Genomic DNA, 13,001 nt, shown 5'->3' on the forward strand with positions numbered 1-13,001 from the left:
TTTTCTAATAAATTTATATTTAGATTAATTAACTTTGCTTGGAAGAATCTATTCTTAAAAGTAATAGATTATTGTTTAACTCAGAAAAGAAAATCCTCAAGTTCTGAGTTTGTTTATTTAGGAGTATATACATATTAATTTTGATGGCTCTGATCTTTTGGTAATATATTATTTACATAGCCAGAATGATATTAAGATTTAAAAATATGGAAAATAACTCTTAAAGACAAATTTCAAATTATACATGTGGTGATTGAACAAATATTAAAACATTTTATAGTATTTACTGAACTTTTTTACCCATATGATCAAACTCTGAAAAGATAGATAACTATATGTGATAAACATATTTTTCTTATACAAACATGATTATTACTCTTTTCAAGGGACTCAGTTCAGTTCAGTCGCTCAGTCATGTCCAACTCTTTGTGACCCCATGGACTGCATCACGCCAGGCCTCCCTGTCTAACACCAACTCCCGGAGCCCACCCAAACTCATGTCCATTGAGTCGGTGATGCCATCCAACCATCTCATCCTCTGTCATCCCCTTCTCTTCCTGCCCTCAATCTTTCCCAGCATCAGGGTCTTTGCAAATGACTCAGCTCTTCACATCAGGTGGCTAAAGTATTGGACTTTCAGCTGCAACATCAGACCCTCCAATGAACACCCAGGTCTGATCTCCTTTAGGATGGACTGGAAATCCATAACCTCTACTAGCTTAGTTTGTAGTGATGCCTCCTAAGGCCCACTTGACTTCAAATTCCAGGATGACTGACTCTAGATAGTGATCACACCATCGTGATTAACTGGGTCATGAAGATCTTTTTGTACAGTGCTTCTGTGTATTCTTGCCATCTCTTGTTAATACTTTCTGCTTCTGTCAGGTCCATACCATTTCTTCCCTTTATAGAGCCCATCTTTGCATGAAATGTTCCCTTGGTATCTCTAATTTTCTTGAAGAGATCAAGGGACTCATTCAATATTAAAAGGAGAATGATCTAAATAAAAAAGTTTTCTTGTCCTGGCTTAAACTTGGTTTCAAAAGTGGTGGTAACACTAAGTGATTAATTTATTGATCCATTATATCATACATTTCTTAAACAAGCAAAGGTTAGAAAAAAGAAACCCTGTACTCACTAAATCATGTTTCTTGTTTGTATTTACAGACCAGGAAGAAGTAAGCAATAAGAAATGAGAAATCCCACCTCTGCCAAAGAGTTCATACTTCTGGGATTAACAGATGATCCAGAGCTAAATGTTTTCATTTTTCTGTTTCTATTTTGCACATATATACTGAGAGCAACTGAAAACATGACAGTTATCACACTTACTCTGCTAAACTCACACCCCAAAACACCCATGTATTTATTCCTTAGGAATTTCAATTTCTTAGAAATCTCATTCACTACAGTTTGTATTCCTAGATTTATGGTCAGCATTGTAACAGCGGATATGACCATTTCGTATAATTCTTGTGTGGACCAGGACATTTTCTCATATTCCTTGGTTCAACAGAATTTTTTCTTTTGACCATCATGCCCTATGATCATTATGTGGCTATCTATAAGCCATTGCATTACACAACAATAATGAATAGCAGGCTTTCTTCTCTCTCCTTGCTAACAGAATCAGAAGATACTATGAAGAGGTGGCAAGAATACACAGAAGAACTGTACAAAAAAGATTTTCACTACTTAAATAATCACAATGGTGTTATCTAGAGCCAGAAATCCTGGAATGTGAAGTCAAGTGGGCCTTAGGAAGCATCACCACGAACAAAGCTAGTGGAGGTGATGGAACTCCAGTTGAGCTATTTAAAATCCTAAAAGATAATTCTGTGAAAGTGCTGCACTCAATATGCCAGTACATTTGGAAAACTCAGCAGTGGCCATGGGACTGGAAAAGGTCAGTTTTCATTCCAATCCCTAAGAAAGGCAATGCAAAGAATGCTCAAACTACCACACAGTTGCACTCATCTCACATGCTAGTAAAGTATTGCTCAAAATTCTACAAGCCAAGCTTCAGGAATATGTGAACTGTGAACTTCCAGATGTTAAAGGTGGATTTAGAGAAGGCAGAGGAACCAGAGATCAAATTGCCAACATCTGCTGGATCTTCAAAAAAGCAAAAGAGTTCCAGAAAAACATCTATTTCTGCTTTATTGACTATGTCAAAGCCTTTGACTGTGTGGATCACAATAAACTGTGGAAAGTTCTTCAATAGATGGGAATACCAGACCACCTGACCTGCCTCTTAAGAAATCTATATGCAGGTCAGGAAGCAACAGCTGGAACTGTACATGGAACAACAGACTGGTTCCAAGTAGGAAAAGGAGTACGTCAAAGCTGTATATTGTCATCGTGATTATTTATCTTATATGCAGAGTACATCAAGAGAAATGCTGGGCTGGATGAAGCACAAGCTGGAATCAAGATTGCTGGGAGAAATATCAATAACCTCAGGTAGGCAGATGACATCACCCTTATGGCAGAAAGTGAAGAGGAACTCAAAAGCCTCTTGGTGAAAGTGAAAGTGAAGAGTGAAAAAGTTGGCTTAAAGCTCAACATTCAGAAAACTAATATCATGGCATCTGGTCACATCACTTCATGGGAAATAGATGGGGGAAACAGTGGAAACTGTGGCAGACTTTATCTTTTGGGCTCCGAAATCACTGCAGATGGTGACTGCATCCATGAAATTAAAAGACACTTGCTCCTTGGAAGAAAGAGTCCCTTAGACTGCAAGGAGATCCAACCAGTCCATCCTAAAGGAGATCAGTCCTGAGTGTTCATTGGAATGACTGATGTTGAAGCTGAAACTCCAGTACTTTGGCCACCTCATGTGAAGAGTTGACTCATTGGAAAAGACGGATGCTGGGAGGGGTTGGGGTCAGGAGGAGAAGGGGACAACAGAGGATGAGATGGCTGGATGGCTTCACTGACTCGATGGACATGAGTCTGAGTGAACTCCCGGAGTTGGTGATGGACAGGGAGGCCTGGCATGCTGCGATTCATGCGGTCACAAAGAGTCGGACACAACTGAGCGACTGAACTGAACTGAACTGAAGCTGAAACTCCAATACTTTGGCCACCTGATGTGAAGAGCTGACTCATTTGAAAAGACCCTGATCCTGGGGAAGACTGAAGGCGGGAGAAGAAGGGGTGACAGAGGATGAAATTATTGGATGGCATCCCCGGCTCAGTGGACATGAGTTTGAATAAACTCAAGAGTGGGTGATGTACAGGGAAGCCTGGCGTGCTGCAGTCCATGGGGTCGCAGAGTCAGACAGGACTGAGTGACTGAACTGAACTGAACTCCTCCAGATTGAATCATGCTATTAGGTGTTATCTTTCTTTGCCTCTGCCTGATAATAGAGCCCTATTTACCATAATCATTGCATTCAGTCCTACAAATACTCCCTATCGTGCAAAGTAAACAGCTATTATTTTAGCTTGGTAGAGCATAGACCATGTGGACTGCCATCCCTATGACACCATTAATTGAAGTCTAGAAACCATTATGTTAATTAATTTTAACTAAAATTAAAGTTTAAAACACCCAATCTTTGGTGACACATGTTCCTTTCTAAATCCAAGTATACAAAATATTTACTTGAAGAAATCTGTAATACTTTATTAAATCTCTCATTAAAAATGTATGACCTTTTCCAAAGAGAACATCAGCTGTATTTAAAAAAGAAAGGACAAACAAAAACAAAAAACACCTTTTCACCATCGTTTGTACTATATAACCACATAGGTAAGGTATTTCTTTTAGGCTCCAAATACATTTTTACCCTATATTCATTTTCCTCACAAAAATTTGCAAGAGAGTCAATGAGAGTCTCTCTTCTTTTAAAACAATGGTCAGAAAAAATATTTGAAAAATAACCAAGAAATAATTTTTTCATCAGTCTTTCCTTTTTTTCCATGCAAACTCCAGTATTACAGATAGAATTCTATAGTCATTCAATACCTAATGGCTCCTGAAGGAATCTTATTAAAAATTGTAGCTAAAATAAACTGCATTGTAGATGCACTGGTTTTTCTTCCTCAGAGAAGTTTTCTTTATATTTCCCTCAAAAAAAAAAAAAAAACTCATCTGTAACAGTACACTCAAAATATATTAAATGGGTCAGTTTATTTTGGAGAAAAGCATTTTGGAAAACCTATATCACTGAGCAATATCAGAAAAGTCATAAAACCCATGACACTTAAATTACAAAAAAAAAATTTTGGATGTTTGCGGACTGGATTTTTTCATCCTCACAGATTGGGTATTTGAGAAATGGTTGGTTTATGACTAGGAAAATCCAAACCAAAGATTTAAATTTTTAATCATGAGTGCACAAATGTGAATTCATTTTATAAAATATGTCAAAGTGAAGGAAATCTTTTCTACCTAAAACATCATGTTTCTCTTATTGTAGATAATCAGAAAAATATTCAGGTTTAAACCATGACTCGGTTCCATTGACTATCATAAAGGTGAGTGCATTTTTTCTTTATCTACATCATTAATTATCTTTTTGAAATCATATATCTCTAAAAATTACTCTCTTTAAAATGCAGCATGAAGGCACTCTGTCAATTCTTGCATTATTTTCTCTGCCTATAGCTTTGTAAACTTGTCAGAGCTGAACTCATAAATGTATCACACTTGCCTGAGGAGGGAGTCAGGTAGTATTTTTTCAGTCAATTCCCTCATCTGCATAATGAGTCCCTTAAAAGGACCAAGCAAAAGCATTTTGGGCACAGAGTAAAAGGCTGTTTATATCTTTGTTATAATATGAATAATATTGATAATAACACTAATAGTAAAATTCATTATATTTTGTTATATGATTAATTACTGTTATCATTGATGTTACTATCTTCCTTTTAATATAGTTTCTTTCCCTATTGCATCCTTCATAACTAGTTTAATAAACAATACAGCTATCAAATTACTATTTTTGAAAGCAGAACTTGATAAAGGTTGTCATGCAATAACTTTCTGAAATAAGTATATAATCTTACAGGAAACAATATGATCTCTTTCATTGTTTAGTGATTGACTTTATTTAAGGAGTCCAACAGGAAATTTTACCCTGTAACTTTGTTTATGGGCTAACATTGGGCTAACAAGAAGCTAAGATTGTGCTTGCATTACCTTTAGTTAAAAAGGAGTGAATAGAATTAATTTTGCATAAAGGCAGAATAGAATTGATTTCAATGAATTGCTCATAAATAATATTTTCTCTTTAACTTTTTACTATGACTAGACCACAACTTATTTAGAAAAAGAATGCATTCCAAAACAAAAATAAATTTTTGAATAGAAAAATTAGCATGTAGAATTTTATGCACATTATGTTTTCAGAAATACTATATACTCAGTAACTTGTTTAATCTTCCCAATGACCTACTTCCTAGTGAAGTACGCTAAGTATTTATCATTATGACTTGTTCTTATGACTGTGAAAAATGACTTTCTGTATGTTAATAAGTAATCAAAACTATACAGCAGGGAATTATCAAAAGCTGAGATAAAAATTTAAGGTTTTTAAACACAGATTAACTTTTTTCCCCACTAGACAAATTCTAATATGAATTTTTTAAAATTTTATTTTTAAACTTTACAATATTGTATTAGTTTTGCCAAATATCGAAATGAATCCATCACAGGTATATCTGTGTTCCCCATCCTGAACCCTCCTCCCTCCTCCCTCCCGATACCCTCCCTCTGGGTCATCCCAGTGCACCAGCCCCAAGCATCCAATATCGTGCATCGAACCTGGACTGGTGACTTGTTTCATACATAATATTATACATGTTTCATAATATGAATTTGCATTCAGTTCAGTTCAGTCGCTCAGTCGTGTCCGACTCTTTGTGACCCAATGAATTGCAGCATGCCAAGCCTCCCTGTCCATCCCCAACTCACGGAGTTCACTCAAACTCACGTCCATCAAGTCGGTGATGCCATCCAGCCATCTCTTGCTCTGTCGTCCCCTTCTCCTTCTGCCCCCAATCCCTCCTAGCATCAGAGTCTTTTCCAATGAGTCAACGCTTCGCATGAGGTGGCCAAAGTACTGGAGTTTCAGCTTTAGCGTCATTCCTTCCAAAGAACACCCAGCGATGATCTCCTTTAGAATGGACTGGTTGGATCTCCTTGCAGTCCAAGGGACTCTCAAGAGTCTTCAACACCACAGTTCAAAAGCATCAATTCTTCGGCGCTCAACTTTCTTCACAGTTCAACTCTCACATCCATACATGACTACTGAAAAAACTATAGCCTTGATTAGATGGACCTTTGTTGGCAAAGTAATGTCTCTGCTTTTGAATATGCTATCTAGGTTGGTCATAACTTTCCTTCCATGGAGTAAGCATCTTTTATTTATTTATTTATTTTTTTAATCTTCTTTTTTTTTCTTTTTTTAATTTTATTTTATTTAACTTTACAATATTGTATTGGTTTTGCCATATATCAAAATGAATCTGCCACAGGTATACTTGTGTTCCCCATCCTGAACCCTCCTCCCTCATCCCTCCCCATACCATCCCTTTGGGTCATCCCAGTTCACCAGCCCCAAGCTTTCAGTATCGTGCATCAAACCTGGACTGGCGACTCATTTCATATATGATATTATACATATTTCAATGCCATTCTTCCAAATCATCCCACCCTCTCCCCCTCCCACAGAGTCCAAAAGACTGTTCTATATATCAGTGTCTCTTTTGCTGTCTTGTATACAGGGTTATTGTTACCACCTTTCTAAATTCCACATATATGCGTTAGTATACTGTATTGGTGTTTTACTTTCTGGCTTACTTCACTTTGTATATAGGCTCCAATCTTTTAATTTCATGGCTGCAATCACCATCTCCAGTGATTTTGGAGCCCAAAAAAATAAAGTCAGTCATTGTTTCCACTGTTTCCCCATCTATTTGCCATGCAGTGATGGGACCAGATGCCATGATCTTCATTTACTGAATGTTGAGCTTTAAGCCAACTTTTTCACTCTCCACTTTCACTTTCATCAAAAGGCTTTTCAGTTCATCTTCACTTTCTGCCATAAGGGTGGTGTTTATCTGCGCATCTGAGGCTATTGATATTTCTCCCAGCAATCTTGATTCCAGCTTGTGCTTCATCCAGCCCAGCATTTCTCATAATGTACTCTGCATATAAGTTAAATAAGCAGGGTGACAATATACAGCCTTGACGTACTCCTTTTCCTATTTGGAACCAGTCTGTTGTTCCATGCCCAGTTCTAACTGTTGCTTCCTGACCTGCATATAGGTTTCTCAAGAGGCTGCTCAGGTGGTCTGGTATTCCCATCTCTTTCAGAATTTTCCACAGTTTATTGTGATCCACACAGTCAAAGGCTTTGACATAGTCAATAAAGCAGAAATAGATGTTTTTCTGGAACTCTCTTGCTTTTTCCATCATCCAGTGGATGCTGGTAATTTGATCTCTGGTTCCTCTGCCTTTTCTAAAACCAGCTTGAACATCTGTAAGTTCACAGTTCACATATTGTTGAAGCCTGTCTTGGAGAATTTTGAGCATTACTTTATTAGCGTGTGAGATGAGTGCAATTGTGTGGTAGTTTGAGCATTCTTTGGCATTTCCTTTTTTTGGGATTGGAATAAAAACTGACCTTTTCCAGTCCTGTGGCCACTGATGAGTTTTCCAAATTTGCTGACATATTGAGTGCTTTTGCTTTATTCTGATGGATAAAGTTTTGTCACTTCCTAATAATGTGTGTTTTATTGTTCTTTGTACAAGATAAAAGCACTATAAACGTATTTGAAATCATATAAGGAGTTGATATCCTCTCTTTTTTTACCTATAGACCTGCAGGATTCAGAGTTTAGTCATGCCAAATAAAGCATTAATCAGAGAATTCATTTTTCTGGGGCTTAAAGATGGCTCAGAGGTACAAGTTGTAATTTCTTCTTTATGTTGTTCACTTACTGAGTGTAATGGAAACATGAACATCATCATGTTAAAACTATTCAGTGTCTGTTTGAAGACACCTGTGTATTTCTTCCTTAGGAATTTCTCTTTCTTAGAAATTTCATTCACCACAGTCTGTATTCCTAGGTTTCTGAGCAGCCCTGCTACAGGAGACACAATCATTTCCTATAATGCTTGCATGACACAAGTGTTGTTTTTTGTTTGTTTGTTTGTTTTTCAATTCTGGCCTCCAGAGTTTTTCCTTCTGGAGGTGATGTCCTATGATTGTTATGTGGCTATCAGCAAACCTATACATTACACAACCATCATGAGTAACAGAGTCTGCAACTAGCTTGTAATCAATCAGCTTGTAATCAGCTCCTGGCTGGCTGGTTTCTTAATTATCTTCCCTCCTCTACCCGACCCTGATTATGGGCTTCCAGCTGGATTTCTGTGATTCCAACATCATTGATCACTTCACTTGTGACTCTTCTCCTATGCTACTGATTGCTTGCACAGACACAGAGTTTCTAGAACTTATGGCATTTTTCTTAGCAGCATTCACACTCATGGTAACTTTAGCCTTGGTGATTCTCTTTTACACATCCTTAAAACAATTCTGAAGATACCTTCTGCCCAGCAAAGGAAAAAGGCCTTCTCTACTTGCTCATATGATTGTGGTTTCTGTTTCTCACAGGAATTGTATTTTCATCGGAGAAGGCAATGGCGCCCCACTCCAGTACTCCTGCCTGGAGAATCCCATGGATGGAGGAGCCTGGTGGGCTGCAATCCATGGGGTCGCTGAGGGTCGGACAGGACTGAGCGATTTCACTTTCACTTTTCACTTTCATGCATTGGAGAAGGAAATGGCAACCCACTCCAGTGTTCTTACCTGGAGAATCCCAGGGACGGGGAAGCCTGGTGGGCTGCCATCTATGGGATCACACAGAGTCGGACATGACTGAAGTGACTTAGCAGTAGCAGCAGCAGCAGCAGTACTTAATACCTCTGTTGCTCCCATGCTGAATCCCTTTGCATACACCTTAAGAAACCAGTAGGTAAAACAAGTCCTGAAGGACTTGTCTTCAACAACAAAAAAAATGTTATTATCAATCAAGCACTGCTGCTGCTAAGTTGCTTCAGTCGTGTCCGACTCTGTGTGACCCCATGGACGGCAGCCCACCAGGCTCTGCCGTCCCTGGGATTCTCCAGGCAAGAACACTGGAGTGGGTTAATCATTATGAAATCTGTAACTGAAACCACAAATAAACAACACATAAACACAAACCACTGTTTCAGATGGTTGATATACAGAAGGGAACAAAGCACACAAAACCTCTTGATATTGCAGAGTTTATTTCTAGTGCAGGAACAGACTTCAAACAGTCAACATAATTGAAATTTAAATTATTTTGTATTGTAGTAAGTGAAAATAATATGAACAAAATTGATATACTGTAAGGAAAGGAGGACACAATTCAAATTAAATAGGGTGGACAAAGATTTCACAGTTATTTTATAGCTCCTTTTATATTTCACTTTTCTACTTCCAAAAGTATTTCTCTGTATTTGTTACTTTTTTCCCCCTATAATGTTCCCAGCTCTATGTATCATGTATTCCACAGTTGGCAAACATAGGAAAAGTCTGAGATGTGATTTTAATATTGGTCTTTAATTTCAAAAGACAATTAGAAAGCTCTAGATAGCTATTCAAGCCCTACATGAGGAATAAATGATTCAAAATAAAATTCACAATAACCCACAGTTAATGAATGGAACCTAAATTCAAGGTTTAGAAAACCATGCTTTATGATTATTTATACCAAAGGACTCTGTCTCCTCCCTACTTTTATTTCCTTTTCTATTGAGTCAGCTATTCAAATCTGTAAAGGGAAAAAAACGGATTGCAGAGAGTGTTTGGGATGGACATGTACACACTGCTATATTTAAAGGAGATAACCACCAAAGACCTACTGTGTACCACAGTGAACTCTGCTCACTATTCTGTAGTAACCTAAATAGGAAAATAATTTTGAAAAAGAATAGATTCATGTATATGTATAATTGATTCACTGTGATGTACACCTGAAACTAACAGAACAGTGTTAATCAATTATACTCCAATATAAAATAAAAATTAAAAATAAATAAGTTTAATAAATATAAATAAGTTTTGTTAAAAAGATTTAAAAAAAAATTATCCTCTACTGTGAAAATAGATTAAGTTGTCCATATCACTTTCTTGCAGCTCTGCTTCATCAGAACTATTTATCTATATTTTTCCAAGTTATACTCTTCTTGTTAGGCAATAAACTGGAGTTGTGAGAGACTGCAGGTGTTTGGTGGGTGATTTCTTTCAGTGAGTGATGTCAACAGAAATTATGACTAATTATTAAATATTAATTATTAATGAAATCATTATTGCTAAATATTAGGGATAACTGCTTTTACATCACATGCAGTGACCTTTGTTTTTCCATATCATAACATCAGAAAAATTTTAACATTAAATAGTCAGAAGTAGGTAATCATAAAAAGCTTAGTCCATGAAATTACTGAAAATCAGTGCAAGATGCTTACACACCTATTTAACATACATGTATAAGGATCAGAGAACACAATTATTGGTATACAAATTAGGGAAATTCAAAGATAAATCACACACCTTTACCGTTTTCAATCACTGTAGGTATCTCACACCATTTAATTAGAAGGAATGGAAATATTGAAATTAAATGTGAAGTTTAATTAAAAATTGAAATTAAAAAAAAAATCAAATGTGGAAAACCTGACTCAGGGTTCGAAGCTAACCCAGGGACTGAACCCATGCTTCCTACATTGGCAGGAATAGTCTTTACCCTGAGCCACCAGGGAAGCCCAAAGCCAATGGTTAACTATTGGCTAAAATGAAGATTTCCTATTAATTATCAAGTGCTTGAAGTAATGTATATATCACATGAAGACAAATTCTTTAAAATGGAAAAATATCATTTTGTGTTTTTATAATTATATTTATACTTACAGTGGTGATAAAATATCTAATAAATCAACTATTAGTTAAGCCTCTGCTTTGAAGTATCATTATTGGGTACACAAAAGTAATTTAAGTATCTTAGTTTTCATTTATATGATATATTCAACAACAAGATGCTATTTTGAAGAAGTTATCTTTTTCTGCCTTGTATTTACTCACTGTGGAATGAACTGTGCCTCATTTGCTCATTAGTAAGAGCAGTTTTGGTACACATTAAAGTGTATCTTGGATTCTATGCCAATACATTGGAAATAATACAGAAACATAAAGGTGAAATTTCGGTTGTTTCTAATTTTGGTGTATACTAGTTATTTAGCTCAATTCATGAAAGTAGAAGTACTTCTTAAGGAAATATAGCTGAAATGATGCAACTCAAAAGATTTAATAATTTTAAAGTTATTTTATACACGATGAGATCATGTCTTTCTTCATTAATTGTCTTCTGTCTGTTTTGCTTTCATATTTTAAACATATACCATACAGTGTGAAGGATATGGCCATCATAAAAATATGATCAGGAAATGTTGGTTTATTTTCACTACACTTCCCACCTCACCAAATACTTGACCATCACCCTGTTGGATAATTTTCTCAACCTTCTCCTGGGACACAGGTCCCATAATATCAATTAAATATACTCACCAAAGCTAATCTTGTGCATGATTCATCAGTGCCCTATTATTATTTTCCCAGAAGTCATTAAGGATTTATCTCAAAGAATATTTCTGAAGCAAAAAAAAAATATAGTTCTGTAACAAAACACTTTAAATTTTCTAGGTTTACTTTTTTCCTAAGAAAAATAAATGGAAATGGCCTTCTGTGAATTATCAGAAGAGCTTATTACAAAAGATTTTTCAAATGTTTTTCCTTTTTAGCTTTCACATGAAAATATTGCTGCTAAGATAGCTGGTAGGATATGTTCAGGATTCCATATTTGGGACAAACGGTGAAGGAAAATATGAGATAACTGTTCCATTAGCTATTTAGCTCCTGAAACATGAAGGGTTTTATGGAAGAATAGAGAGATTTATGGAAAGACAGGGAGAATAGTCATTTCTCCATGAAGCATTAGACTACTACTTTTCTTTTGATTTATCTTAATTGAGCACATTAGTTTGTATTCAATGTGTCACACAAATCATCAGTCTTTTGATCATATGTAAGTATACTGTTTATTTTAATTTGATGCTTCTATTTACTACAAAGCATTGATTATGACCCTGTGTTGTGATTTTCTTCTTCTCTGATACATATAATTACATACAGTGTATATAATATTATTACAGTACATTATCTTACATATATATTCAATAGTTAAACCAATAAACTGAAATGTAAAGATATTTCAAATGGTGATTCCTATCAATTAACAAAAATGTGTAGAACACACCACATTTTCCTTAATTTTGGTATAATCACACTTTACAAAAACTTGATACATATTCTTGGCCTGGATGTCCAAGATAGCTCTAAATGACATATATAAAGTGTTTGCATATTTCATATTTTAATTTTATGAGTATTTCTGGTCTTCATTAACACAGTTATAAATATATTGTTTAAGCTATTAACTCAATCTGTAGAACTTATTTTATTAGAAGTTTTTAAACAATCTATTAAAATCAGTACATTAATTGCATATCATGAAAAGTTATATTTTTAAGAAATCAAGAATAAAGGTAAGGGTTAAGGGATTCTAAATTCTGGAAATTGAATGGATTTCTGGGTTTTAAAATATGGATAATATTATATAAACCATAGTTCAATATAAATAAACGTCTAGAATACATTACAATGACTTGGTCTCTGTATTTTTTAAAAAGGGCAATAAATAAATTAACAGAGGTAGTACTCACTACTTCTCCAAAAGAACGTTTAGAATTTTCCCTATGAAATATTAAGTTTAGGCAGATCACTGGTTTCCATTATCAGTCAGAATTTTAATGCCTGGAAAAGACAACTTGAGAACATAATTTCCTCTGTATTTTAGCTTAACAATGAAGCATGAGAAGAGTTCATGTTTAATCA

The 13,001-nt window shown here is 35.6% G+C and overlaps 1 pseudogene; it reads left to right on the forward strand.

Moving 5' to 3' along the window:
• Positions 1–1,192: 1,192 nt before the first annotated feature.
• Positions 1,193–11,879, forward strand: LOC113893498 (annotated as a pseudogene).
• The last annotated feature ends 1,122 nt before the right edge of the window (positions 11,880–13,001 follow it).

This window comes from Bos indicus x Bos taurus, chromosome 5 (assembly GCF_003369695.1).
Source record: "Bos indicus x Bos taurus breed Angus x Brahman F1 hybrid chromosome 5, Bos_hybrid_MaternalHap_v2.0, whole genome shotgun sequence".
NCBI classification, from domain to species: Eukaryota; Metazoa; Chordata; class Mammalia; order Artiodactyla; family Bovidae; genus Bos; species Bos indicus x Bos taurus.